Source organism: Belonocnema kinseyi, chromosome 3, assembly GCF_010883055.1.
Source record: "Belonocnema kinseyi isolate 2016_QV_RU_SX_M_011 chromosome 3, B_treatae_v1, whole genome shotgun sequence".
In the NCBI taxonomy this organism is placed as follows: domain Eukaryota; kingdom Metazoa; phylum Arthropoda; class Insecta; order Hymenoptera; family Cynipidae; genus Belonocnema; species Belonocnema kinseyi.
The window spans coordinates 43,142,777-43,155,069 of NC_046659.1; the positions used below are offsets into that span (position 1 = coordinate 43,142,777).

Sequence of the window (12,293 nt, forward strand, 5' to 3'; positions counted from 1 at the left end):
TGATTAATTTGCATATCGCTTAGGAATTAGTATCCATTTTTTCAATGTTAAATTCCCCCGGTTTTTTTCCTAGGATAAGAAATATTTTGCCTTCAAAATCTGAGAAATGATAGAGAACATGATAACGGACGTCCTTACACACTTTTTTTTGTTGGTTTTTTTATCAACAAATTTTAGGTATTGCTAACAACGTGCGTATATATTTCGAGGTTATGTGTGTTACAATTCATCCGAGCGTTACTTCCAAACTACACAATATTTTCGGCCGAAAACTTTAGAGTTACAAATAAACATAGTAACTAATCTCTTCGAACTAAGCTTCTTTGCAGGCAATCAAAAAAGTTAATTTCATTAATGATTTCCAGATTATTGGAAAGGCAGAGATGAAAAACTACGTACCTCAAAATAATGCATATGCATAACATTTTTATTTAGCACAATAAAATTTTTTGTTATTCCTCAAAAGAGTCCGGGGACGTCCGTTATGATATTTTATACTATCTCCGAATTCAGTTTTTAAAAATTTTCATTTTTGTGGAAAAAAGCCGGTGAAACTGTAAGTATCACATGCCCATAATAATGACTCAAATCAAATTGATATAAAGTTCGAAAAGGCATAACGATATAAAAAAAGAAAAACTTGAAGTTGTTTATTTTGAGAAATAATAAATTTCTTGCAAGTTTAAATTTTATCAAATGATGAGCACTAGTTATCCCTGTCATACATAAATATGGTGATAAAGGAGTCTGAAACATTAAATTAATTGCATTAGCTATTCTCAAGTGAAATAGCAATTCTAAATCGAAGAATTTTTTTGTTTCAGGCATTTTAATCTTCGATTTTTAATGAACGTCTGCATTTGAGAAATACGAATGGTGAGTTTTGGCATCTGGTGTCTCAATTTTGATACGTATTAAAATTTATTTGAACTGCTTAATGATGATATTTAGTTATCCCTATCAGATATAAATATGTTGATAAACAAATCTGAAACCTTTTAAATTAAGTTGAAATACCTGCTTCATGCAAATAAAAATCTACAAAGTATTTTTTGTTTTCAGATATTTTAAGTGAAGATCTCATGGAAAGAACTTCAGCAACAAAAATGGTGAATTCCAATACATTTTTATTTTTCAATAATAAGACTATAAAAGAAATTCCTTTTTATTGTTTTATTGAACTAATTAACGTGGTGCATTTACAATCAAATGTCTGAACCGTTTTTATGCTCTTTCATTAATTAACTATTTAGAAATAGTGATACTTATACCCGTATTTATGAAAGACCAACATTTTATTTAGTATTTGTGTTTTTCTAGTGTGCTTCTGAAGTTCAACATGTTTTGCTATATAGTGAGAATTCAAGTCATTCGCTATTCTAAAAATGTTATTTTAGAGCAGGTAATGTATTTTATTCATAAAAAAATTATATTTTTTAAGTTGTAACATGATGTTATTGACAAGCATATGTCTGAACATTTTTGATGTCATATTTTCACTGATTTACTATTTTAGAAAGATGACATTACTCGATACTTTTGAAAAAATAGTTTTAACAGAACTTTTTTTTTATCCTTTTCAGAATGTTCCCTGTTATCTCCTTTGACTCTAGAATAAATATTTCAATATACGGAATCTAACACAGGTAAATATATCAGGTTATTATTGATAAAACATTAGTATTTATTTCATTCCCAGGATGATGTTACAAAATTATACGCTATTATGAATTCACATGATTCGTACTTGCCCTCACTGACTTCTAAAAGTAGAACTAATTTTTAGAATTATTTCTATACATTTAGTAAATTTGTATATAATTTTTTGTTTTAGAATAACAGCAGTGGAGGTCTGAAGACAATCCAAATTGAATGTAAGTTTATTCATTTTTAAATTGTGGCATAGAAAGGATTGATTTATGTACAGTGATGCCTCTTTTGATATACGCAATGAATTTCTGTGAAATCAACTGTTTTCTGAGTTTCCCTTTCATTTGTTAAAGTAAACTTCTATTTTGTAATTGAATTTCATTTGTGCTTCTTTTTTTTATAGAATATTTGACGTGGAAGTTTATGGCGTATGTCCGCAACTAAATTTGATGTAAGTTAAACATTTGAATAAGTGATTAGTGACTGCTGCACCCAAAATTGTTTCCTGTAGTTAAAACCATAATTCCCTAAATTCTATTTGACCTAAAATCACTTGTTGAATAGCACATTTCTATGTGGTGATGACCCATTTTATTTGACACAGCATACCTTAATAGTTCAGTGATCGGACTTATCACGGAGAGAACATAACGGCTGTAGTCACTGTGACTCACGGCGCTGATGCGCGTGGTGGATTCAAGTTTTTCAAAATTTTCCAAAATATGTTAGGATTTTCGCTGCAATCAGTGTTAAATATAATTTTCACGCATGAGCACTGATGTCGCATCGATGAGAAATGTTTCGATCACAGCTATGTTAAAAACAATACTTATGGCTGCGACATGGTAGTCCTAGTGCATGTGAAAATAATGCTGAACACTGATCGCAGTGGTGGTCGCCGTGAAAGTCCTAACAGTGATTTACGCGCATAGCCGCCGTGAAGCACTTGCGTAGTCAGCATGATGAGCACGTTGTTTACATATTTTGGAGCATTTCGAAGAACTTGTATGCCATCACGCGCATCAGAACCGTGAGTCATGGGTGCTGACCACAGCCGTTTAATTGCACTGATGCCTCGTTTCGAAGTAAAAAATGTAAAGTGGCGCGGAATTTTTGATAAATCATGAGAATTAACAGAACTATTGATAGAAATAGCATTTTTAGCGAATTAATCATGTTTTGTTCTTTTATTCTTAAATGACATTCAAATCTATATCCATAATATCGTTCAATGATGTTTATGTATTTGCTACTCTTGAGTGCCATGATTTGAACTACATTCCTGAGAACGATACTTCTACGAGTACTTATGAGTGTTCTTAAAAGAAAATGGGTTTCTGAAAGTATGCATTGTAATTATCTGAAAGCACACTAAAAAAATCTGTCTGAACTTTAAAGTTGAATCTTCAATTGACTGTATAATCACTACTTCTCAAATGGTAATATTACTCTCAAGTTCGAAACTTTTTTTTTAACCCTGAAAAAACCTGGGAAATGATCGAAAAAGTTTTCTTCGGTTAAAACGGCCACTCGAAATTAATAATAAAAAACTTTATATCATTTTATTTTAATTATAATTATAATTATTCATTTTAGTAAGTGTTCGTAACTTATGATTTACATACATAAATCGTTAATAAATTTGAACAAAATTGTATAGAAATAACGATTCTCTATAATTTTGAACAATTATAAACTTTGGATTCTAAAAATTATTTAATAAAAACACATAATAAATTATAATAGAACAGGGGTCTCCTAAGGGTGATCCTGGTATCTACTAGCGATCTTCATCGATTTTCGATCATCAACCGATTTTCATCAACTTTCTTTTCATTTGCTTAAAATTAGATTAGGAAATTAAATCAACTAATTAAAATTTAATTGATTAACATTTTGTCATATTTTCATTTTTCTCAACCGGTTCTAATTCTCGCGTGAAGCATGCAACCTCCCGCATTGTAGGACCCTCCATTACATTGGAAACTTCACGCTAAAATTGGAATCTTCCGGGTAAAATTGAGAATTACGAAATAAAATAATCAATGTTTAGTTTTTGTTACTATAATAATATTAAATGAAATAATTAATGCAATTTTAATGTCTTATACTCACAATTCGAATTCAGTGAAAATCAATTTGATTATGAAGAATTGAACATTTTATTTTTAAATTAAGATTTAAGTTTATCAAGAATATATTTTAATTTTATAATCATTATAATTACATGAAAAATTATATCCCAATAAAATAAAGTAATTTAAAATAGTTCAAATAAAAAAGTCCTATTTTCAAGTAAACAAAATAATATTCAACAAAATGCATAAAATTTAATCAAGATTGTTGAATTTTCAACTAAGATAAATTTCTATCAAAAAAGGCGAATTTTTAAACAAATTACATACGTTTTCTACTAAATAATTTGAACAGTTCATGTGATTTTAGTACAAATTTTACTTAATTATTTTTTCATACTTTTTTTCGTTAAATTGTTTCTCAATTAATTTAATCGTAATAACAATTTAAAATTCTATAATTTCACCAGTTTTGACTTTAAAACATTCAACTTAGTTTGCATTTAATAATTTTAAAACTTGAATCACTGTAATGTTTGAACTGAAAATTATTTTTATTTATAAGTTAAAATTTTCGAATAATTTAATTTTGGACGCAATAATATTAGTTTTTAATCTTTAATGATACAATTTTTATAATTCTAATTTACAAATATTTCCATTTTTAACGTTTTGCATTTTTTTTCGAAATTATAATTTGAAATAATTATGTTAAGATTCTCAAATTAAAAAACAAAATATTAAAATTTGAAGGCTTTCAGTTTATTTGGGATTATTTATTTTTAATATAGAAATTGATAAGTTTACAATTGGAATTCTTAAAATTTGAATCGCCTCAAATTGAAATTATTTTTATTTAAAAGTAAATTTTTACAATAATTTCATTTTGAACGGTTTGATTAGCTTTGAATTTGTAATGATAACATTTAATACAAGATCTTTATTATTAATGTTGCAAAAATTCATTTAGTAACAACTATCCGCAATTAGTTTACCATTTTTAATACTTTAACCCTTTATTAAAAGTTCCGTCAAGTTATACCAGAAAAAAAAGTTCAACATTTAAAACCAATCAAGACTTTTAAGACCCCTGTAATAGAACATACATTTTAAATCTCAGAATGCTGATCCACTATTTAGCTGATACCAATTTTCCTATGACTCTTTTTCTTACGAGGATAATCAAATTTTGGAACCCATTTAATTTAAAAACTATTATTTTTAATTAGTTATTTTTTACTGACTTATCAAGCATTAAAGTTACATCGAAAATTAATTGATTAGGTTCTATTTTTCTGATTAAAGATAATAGTTTCTTAAAATGATTATACTTACACATAAAATAAAGCGAGAATCTATTATTTCAACGTAAATTTTAATATTAATGCATTATTATTAATTCAGTTTGATTACGTTTCGATGAACAAGTTTATCTAGAAAAAATGTTTGCATAAAAATTGGATCGGGGATTTTGTATTAAAAAAAAGTATTTACAGTCATCGACAACATGTGTAAAAATGTCCACATATATTTCACTTTATAACCTTCTCGTTTCATAGCTTCTAGCCACCGTTTGATTATTTTTTTCTCGATTGGTCTGCTAAAATAACAGATTTTGTCGACTTTGTACTGCACGATTGCTCCGATGCCCAGATTTGCAGTCTAAGTATTACTTCATAAAATAAATTGCAGTTGATGTTTATTTAAATTATTTAATATTTTTAATTGGTAGAAAAACTCCTTCAATTTTATATTATAAGTCGGTGCAAAATGTAGCCGATATCAGTTTTTGTCAGTTTGGTAAACGAGTTCGAATTGGTGAGATGGTTTTTTGGTGGAACATACATGATAAACTACGCTATTAATCTAAGTATTTCACGTTTCAAAAATCAGGGAAGTATTTGATTGAAAATTTAAAACTTTTTATGTATAGATTTCTGAAAGTGTTTTTAAAGGTTACTGAGAGGACCAGACATTTTTTATGTTTGTTTTAAATGTTGTGATAAATATTGTCTAATAATTGTGTTCCTCCATGTGCTAATTGTTTGTTCAAGTACTAAAGTTCTTTATTGGGTATTCAACGTTATCAATTTTATGTTTATACAATTAATTACTAATAATTGGCTTTTAAAGTTATAATTTTCGGATACTCTAAATGTTTCGCAACAAATAGCATAACTTGCTTCTTTGTAGTCTTCATTTGTTTTATTTTATAACAAATTAGTAGCTAATTTTTTAAATCACTCATAGTTTTATCTCGTTCTACAACATACTCCATTTCCAAGTTCTATACAATTTTCATTTTGACTACTAAGGCCATGGCTCATTGAAATTAGTTTTAATTCACAAACCTGTTTTTGCACGGCCTGAAGTTGTGAGATAAAAATTGTTTATTAAACGCTTCAAAACTTTTTCCCTTTAATGGAATGTGACACTTGCCCGATTCCAACTTCATCGACATATTTTGTAGATTATGCCAAATCCACGTGAGATGAGATACCAAACTGAATGTTCGAGAGAATATAGAAAATGAAGTAAGGAATCTTTATGTATTAATACATTTTCACTACTACAAAAAATATTTCCAATTTTTTTGATAAACGTAAAAATTTATCAGTAAAGTAACGTTCCTTAGTCACTCGTTTATTTTTCTAAGTATTCAGGTTTTATATCTCATCAAGTGTGAAGTCCTCGGCGGGCTCTCTCTTAGCACCAGCCTCAAAGTGGTCTCTTCGTAATAGATGCAGATGAGGATAGGTCGAAAATAAAATTCTGGCATTCAAAGCAGCTATATAGAAAAAAATTAACTTATTGGAATCCTAAAAATGTATACTTAATTTGGAATCAATGGACATGTAGCTTAGCCTCCCCGCGTTCAAAAATCATGTTATAAAATTTCTAACTTTAAGATTTTTTAAATTGTCTTTATTAATTTTTTTTTATATACCTGGAGGTCAATAAACTTTTCCCTATTTTTTGCGAATTTGGAATTTCGTGTTAGAATTTTATTCTACTGTATTTCAATCTTTAAAAAACCAACACAGCATGCGCAGACATATTTTTCAAATTCTAAACTACAAGTTACAAAGATAATTTCATTAAAAATTAATATAAAAATTAACAAAAATTTCGTTTTATTTCCAATTTCGATTCATGGTTTTTCGCGATTTTTAAGTGCGTTTTTGCCACTGGAAAGTTTTCAACTTCCTGAAACAATTCTTCTGTTTACGGAGGTGTCAAGAAATGTTCGAAAACAGGGTTGAATTAAATTCAAACTTATTTTAAAACATAGATTAATACAAACGTTTTGCTTTAAAGTAAGTTTTAAAGTTTTCGGTTGTCTATTTTGCGTGCAATAAATTATCAAACTTTACGAAAATAAAACATTTTGACAGGTCACTTTCAAACATCTGTTTTCTAAAATTTCTAAACACCTTCGTAAAGAGGAGAGACATTTTTTCGGATACTTGAAAACTTTCAAATGCTAAAAATGCCCTAGGAAAAAAATCGCCAAAGCTCATTAATAATAATTGAAAATACAGCGAATTTTTAAAATTATTAGGTAATAATTGAAATTATCTTCATAAATTGTGGTTGAAAAATATTTCTGTACATGTGTGGACTTATTTAAGATAGAAATATAGTAGAACAAAATTCTAACACGAAATTTCAAATTCGCAAGAAATAGGGAAAAGTTTAAACATGATTTTTGAGCGCGGGTGACCAGCTGTATGTCCATTAACTCCAAATTAAGTATACATTTTTAGGATTCCAATGTTCCAATTTTTTTGTGATATAGCTGCTTTGAGTTCCAGAATTCGTTATTTTCGACCCACCCTCGTCTGCATCTAACAAAGAGTCCATGGTAGTGGTTATGGTAGTGATGGTGGGAATAGCTATTGGAATCCGGCTGTTCTGATACGTTCTTCTTATGAAGCTCTGGAATCTGCATGATACACACAAAAATGTCGGTAAAGTACGAATTTGATAAGTGCCACAGGTGCCAAACTAGTCCCCGGTTACGAACATTTTTTTTTTTTTTTGGTGTTCACTGTCCTTACGGATTGAGATATTGTGTTAAAAGTTTGACAGATTAAATAAAAAGCACTAAAGAACGTTTGTATACATCAATATTTTTATAATTTTACAGAATGTTCATTTATAAATTTATAAAATAGGATATTATCATTCGAGTTATAGCACTTTGCAGATCAATTTTAGTTTGATGCATTTCAGATTTTTTGATTCGCTTATATTGAGCACTGATACCAATTTTGCACTAAATCGTCTAAACCTTAAAAGCATTAATATAAGCAATAAAATTTGCACATTCGTAGCAAATGGACAAATAAGTATCTGCACACACGTAACCTATCATTATTTTTGTAGCATTTTTAGTGATTTCGAGCGGAGAAAAAAGAACCTTTGAACTTCGGTAAATTCAAGATCACGTGATCATGAAATTGTTGTGTAGAATGATTTTCATTTTTTTTTGGTTCTAAAAATAAAAGATAAATTTCAAATTGGAAACATACCAACACCAGCAATGTGCTAAAATTTTTACTCTTCGGATTTCTCCAATCATCTTCCATAATTCTTGAAGTCTAATTTTTTACGTTGAATCGATCAGCTGATAACTATTGTTTACAGTGAACCGACTGGCGGGACTCAGAGTCGGACTCGCCTTGTCTTTCGCTCACAGGCGAAATTTTATTTTTATTTGTTTTGTTATTAACTTAGAATTGTTTCACGTCAGTACATAAAATCCACAAGAATATTTTACCATTAGAAAATTTTAATTATTTTCTGAACATGCACATTTCTGAAGATGGGACTTGGGCGGATTTTCGAGTATCACATTCTAAGATGGTCCTCGATTTTTTTAAATCGAGGCATCTACTTTATCGACATTGAAAGTTTATTACCTATTCTTATAGTATTTTACTAGAAAACTTTTTTCGTAATTATAAACAGTTTGATATATACAAACGTTCCTTAGTCCTTTCGGTATAACTTTCTAAATCCTGAACACGTTATCTCAATCCCTGTGGACGTAGTGAGGACCAAAGAAATGAAAATCATTTCATTCTCTACACAAAAATTTCATGAACGAACTTTTGATTTCGACTTAATCGACGTTCAAATTTTCTTTTTTTCTCCGCTAGAAATCGCTAAAAATGCTCAAAAACTAATGATAGGTTACGTGTGTGCAGATACTTATTTGTTGATTTGCAACGAATGTGCAAATTTTATTGCTTATAATCATTTTTTTTTAAGGTTTAGACGATTTAGTCCAAAATTTGTGTCAGAGCTCAATATACGCGAATCAAAAAATCTTAAATGCATCAAGCCAAAAATTATCTGCAAATTGCTATAACTCTAATGGTAATATCCAACTTCGTCAATTTATAAATAAACTTTCTTTAAAATTATCAACATATAGATGTATAAAAATGTTCGTTCGTGCTTTTTATTTAATCTGTCAAATTTTAAACACGATATCTCAATCCGTGTGGACACGATAACGCAAAAAAAATGTTCATAACCGGGGACTAGTTTGGTCACGTGGTCACCGAAGAGGGCACGTGACAGCCAAATACCTATATTACTGACCTCACATTATCAGTTCACTGAATATTTTTTTGATCTGAGAACTTTTTTCTTGAATAAGATATCGAGCTGAAACTTTAGAAAATGTATTAGAGTACACTAAAGTACGATTAGGTACTTTATTTGGCTAGGAACTTCACTGAAAATTATTTCATCTTTTTTCTAAACCTCGACATTTTTTGAACGTTCGAAATTTTTTTATGCATAAAATATCGGTCTCATACTTTTAAGAAATGCAAGGGTTGAAAGAATACTACGCTAAAGTACTAAGTTTAATAATAAAAGATGTGAAAAAAAAGTTGAGTTAAATCTTGTCCGGCACACAACAAAGGACTGCTATCAATTTCATCGGCATCAGCCGGCACCCCGACGGCCACTAGACGAGGCTCTAGCACCTGGCTCGGCCTATCCTTTGTTGTTTGCCGGATAAGATTTAGTTGAAATATTTTTTTTTTTACCAATTTTATTATAAAAATTCGTACTTTAACGTAAATGTTCAGAAAAAAGATGAAATAATTTTCAGTGAAGTTCCTACCCAAATGAAGTACCTAAACGTACTTGATTGAACTCCCAGTTTCAGTTCGATATTTCATTTAAATGAACTAATACTTCTAATGATGATCCCAATTCTTGATAGGAATTGCCGGCTGACACATAAATGAAGCCAACACATGAGTCTGAATACCCTATTTATCTGACTTTCTGCTTTTTTTCCTAAGTTCTTTTGAACAGAAATATCTTTTGATTGTTTAAGGTTTGGTGGACAACATCAACTGGGCACCAATGAGATTAAGTGGTCACAGTCAACACAATTTCGCCTTCATTTTCTGTATACAAGATTCCCCGAATGTTACCTGCAAACCGTAGTTTAGCTGCGAGCAGTTGAGAGTACATAATTTTTTTTCAAAGCTGGGCAGTGGCATTTATACTAGTACGCATAGCCTTCGAAACGTTCACAAATGTATAAAACTTCTCTGTTTCTAAAATGGGTATCTTGAAATTTGTTTGCTTTTAACTGCATTATTTTAGTAGAAACTTAATGATGGAAATTATAATACTTATATTTTGATTACATGTAAAATAAAAGTTTTCTATTACATTATTTTAATTTACAAATTCCATAATCCCGCCCTACAATTCTATAAGTATTACCAAAACTTATTTACAACATAATGTCTTTTCGGCTTATTTTGCCTCTACTAATTATAAAATGATTTTTTATATTAAGTGGTTGCATCTAGTTATAGTACTATATGTAGTTATAGTAGTATATGGTTACTATACTATATAGTTACAGTACTACATATTTTTGGGTACATTTTCCTTCAAATACTTGTCGTCAAAAGATATAAGCATAGATGCGGCACGGGAGGTCTGAGTGAGAGAACGATGTATATATTTATATTTTTGTATGCCTCGAGGTGCTGCCCTCTTCAATTTTTCGGCGTTTCTAGGGCAACCGCGTCCTTTCCCTACGTCTACGGAGGGGGTGGGGCCAAGGCGAAAGCCAAACCGAAAGTGCCGGCGATTTTCTGTTACTCGATTCTCGCGCTTGCTTTCGCCAACCATATTTGATGCTGACTCGGGGCTGTCTATGTACGTCGAAAATATTAAAATTAATAAGGGCCTACAATTATTATGTTTGTTATTATGTTAAATTTAATTAATTTCATTTACGGTTTCTTTTTTAAAAAAGGGGCATTTTCGAGATACTAAATAAATTTAAAAGTAAATAAATTTTAAATTGATTCAGAATTTAGTTAAATGAAAAAATGTAATAAAGCTTAGTTAAATTAATTCCTCGTCTGGTTTCTTTTAAAAGAGGAATTTTCGAAATACTATATAAATAAGTTTAAAAAAATTCTTTTCATATTTTAGAATTGTAGCGAAATATCAAACATTAAAAAAATTTAATTTTTACAAAAATAGTGAATTGAAGGTTCGAATACTTCACTGTATAAATTTGTCCTACATGGATTTTTAAATCTTAAAATATTTTATTATTTTTTCGAATAATTAAGGTATAACTGAAATAATATTTACACTTCGCTGTAGTGTCGAATTGACAATTTACATTTAATTCCGAGCAAATTTTAAAGTTTTCACTACTCATTTCATTATTTATTAAAATTCTGTTTTTTGTTTGTTTTTGTTTCTTGATTATTTGAAACGTATAATCTTTTTCCTTATAATTTCTTAAATTACAAAAACCAGTAACTAGACTGTGCCTCGCACATTAAAATTTAATTATAAAAGTTTGAGGGCAGTTAACCACTTGAAATTCTTATGCTCATCAGAATTCACAACTTCAAAAAATCCAAATAGTTTATAAAAATAATTCAAAGAATTGAAGAATCCAAAATAAATGCTAAAGAAATATAAGGCGTTTGGGGGTGCATCTCAGCAACTAAGGCTATTACAAAAAAAAATGGAAAAGGAAAGATTTCCAAAGAACTAAAATAATTCAATAATTTTTGCGAGCCGGGAAATTACCGGAAATTTGTGTCCTTGATTAAAACGGCCACCTGGAATTCTTAGTATTTAAAAAATTATTATATTTATTGGTGTTTTCCTGTAACAATAGTTATACTTTTTCGTACTTGTAAAATAATTCCTACCAAAGATTGAAAAAATTTTTGATTTTATTTATTTCTTCAAGTGAATTTTTTTTAAGTTTGCAATAACAAAGAAAAACTATTCAATTGGGAGTTTTAATGGTTTAACAATCGTGATTTATTTTTTTCATAAATAGTTTCGAAATAATTTTCACATTGTACACATCAGCTGGGTTTTTATGTATATTATATTGATAATGTGTACAATGTGAAAATTATTTCTAAACTATTTATGAAAAAAATAAATCACAATTTTAAACACTTTAACCCCTAATTGGATAGTAGTTTTTCTTTGTCATTGCAAACTTGAAAAAAAATTCACTTGAAGAAATAAATAAAATCA

The 12,293-nt window shown here is 29.0% G+C and overlaps 1 long non-coding RNA gene across 3 annotated transcripts in view; it reads left to right on the forward strand.

Annotated features, from left to right (window-relative positions):
• The window catches only part of LOC117170167, a 13,067-nt gene extending 2,627 nt beyond the window's left edge, over positions 1 to 10,440 (forward strand). Inside the window, exons 7-13 of one of the 3 annotated variants that reach the window (XR_004466731.1) lie at positions 825 to 876; positions 1,063 to 1,109; positions 1,321 to 1,402; positions 1,584 to 1,646; positions 1,835 to 1,874; positions 2,054 to 2,101; positions 10,090 to 10,439. This is a non-coding gene — a long non-coding RNA (uncharacterized LOC117170167). Of the gene's footprint in view, positions 1 to 824; positions 877 to 1,062; positions 1,110 to 1,320; positions 1,403 to 1,583; positions 1,647 to 1,834; positions 1,875 to 2,053; positions 2,102 to 10,089 lie in introns of all 3 variants that reach the window. The other 2 variants (XR_004466730.1, XR_004466732.1) reach the window with 2 other exon arrangements.
• Positions 10,441 to 12,293: the final 1,853 nt, after the last annotated feature.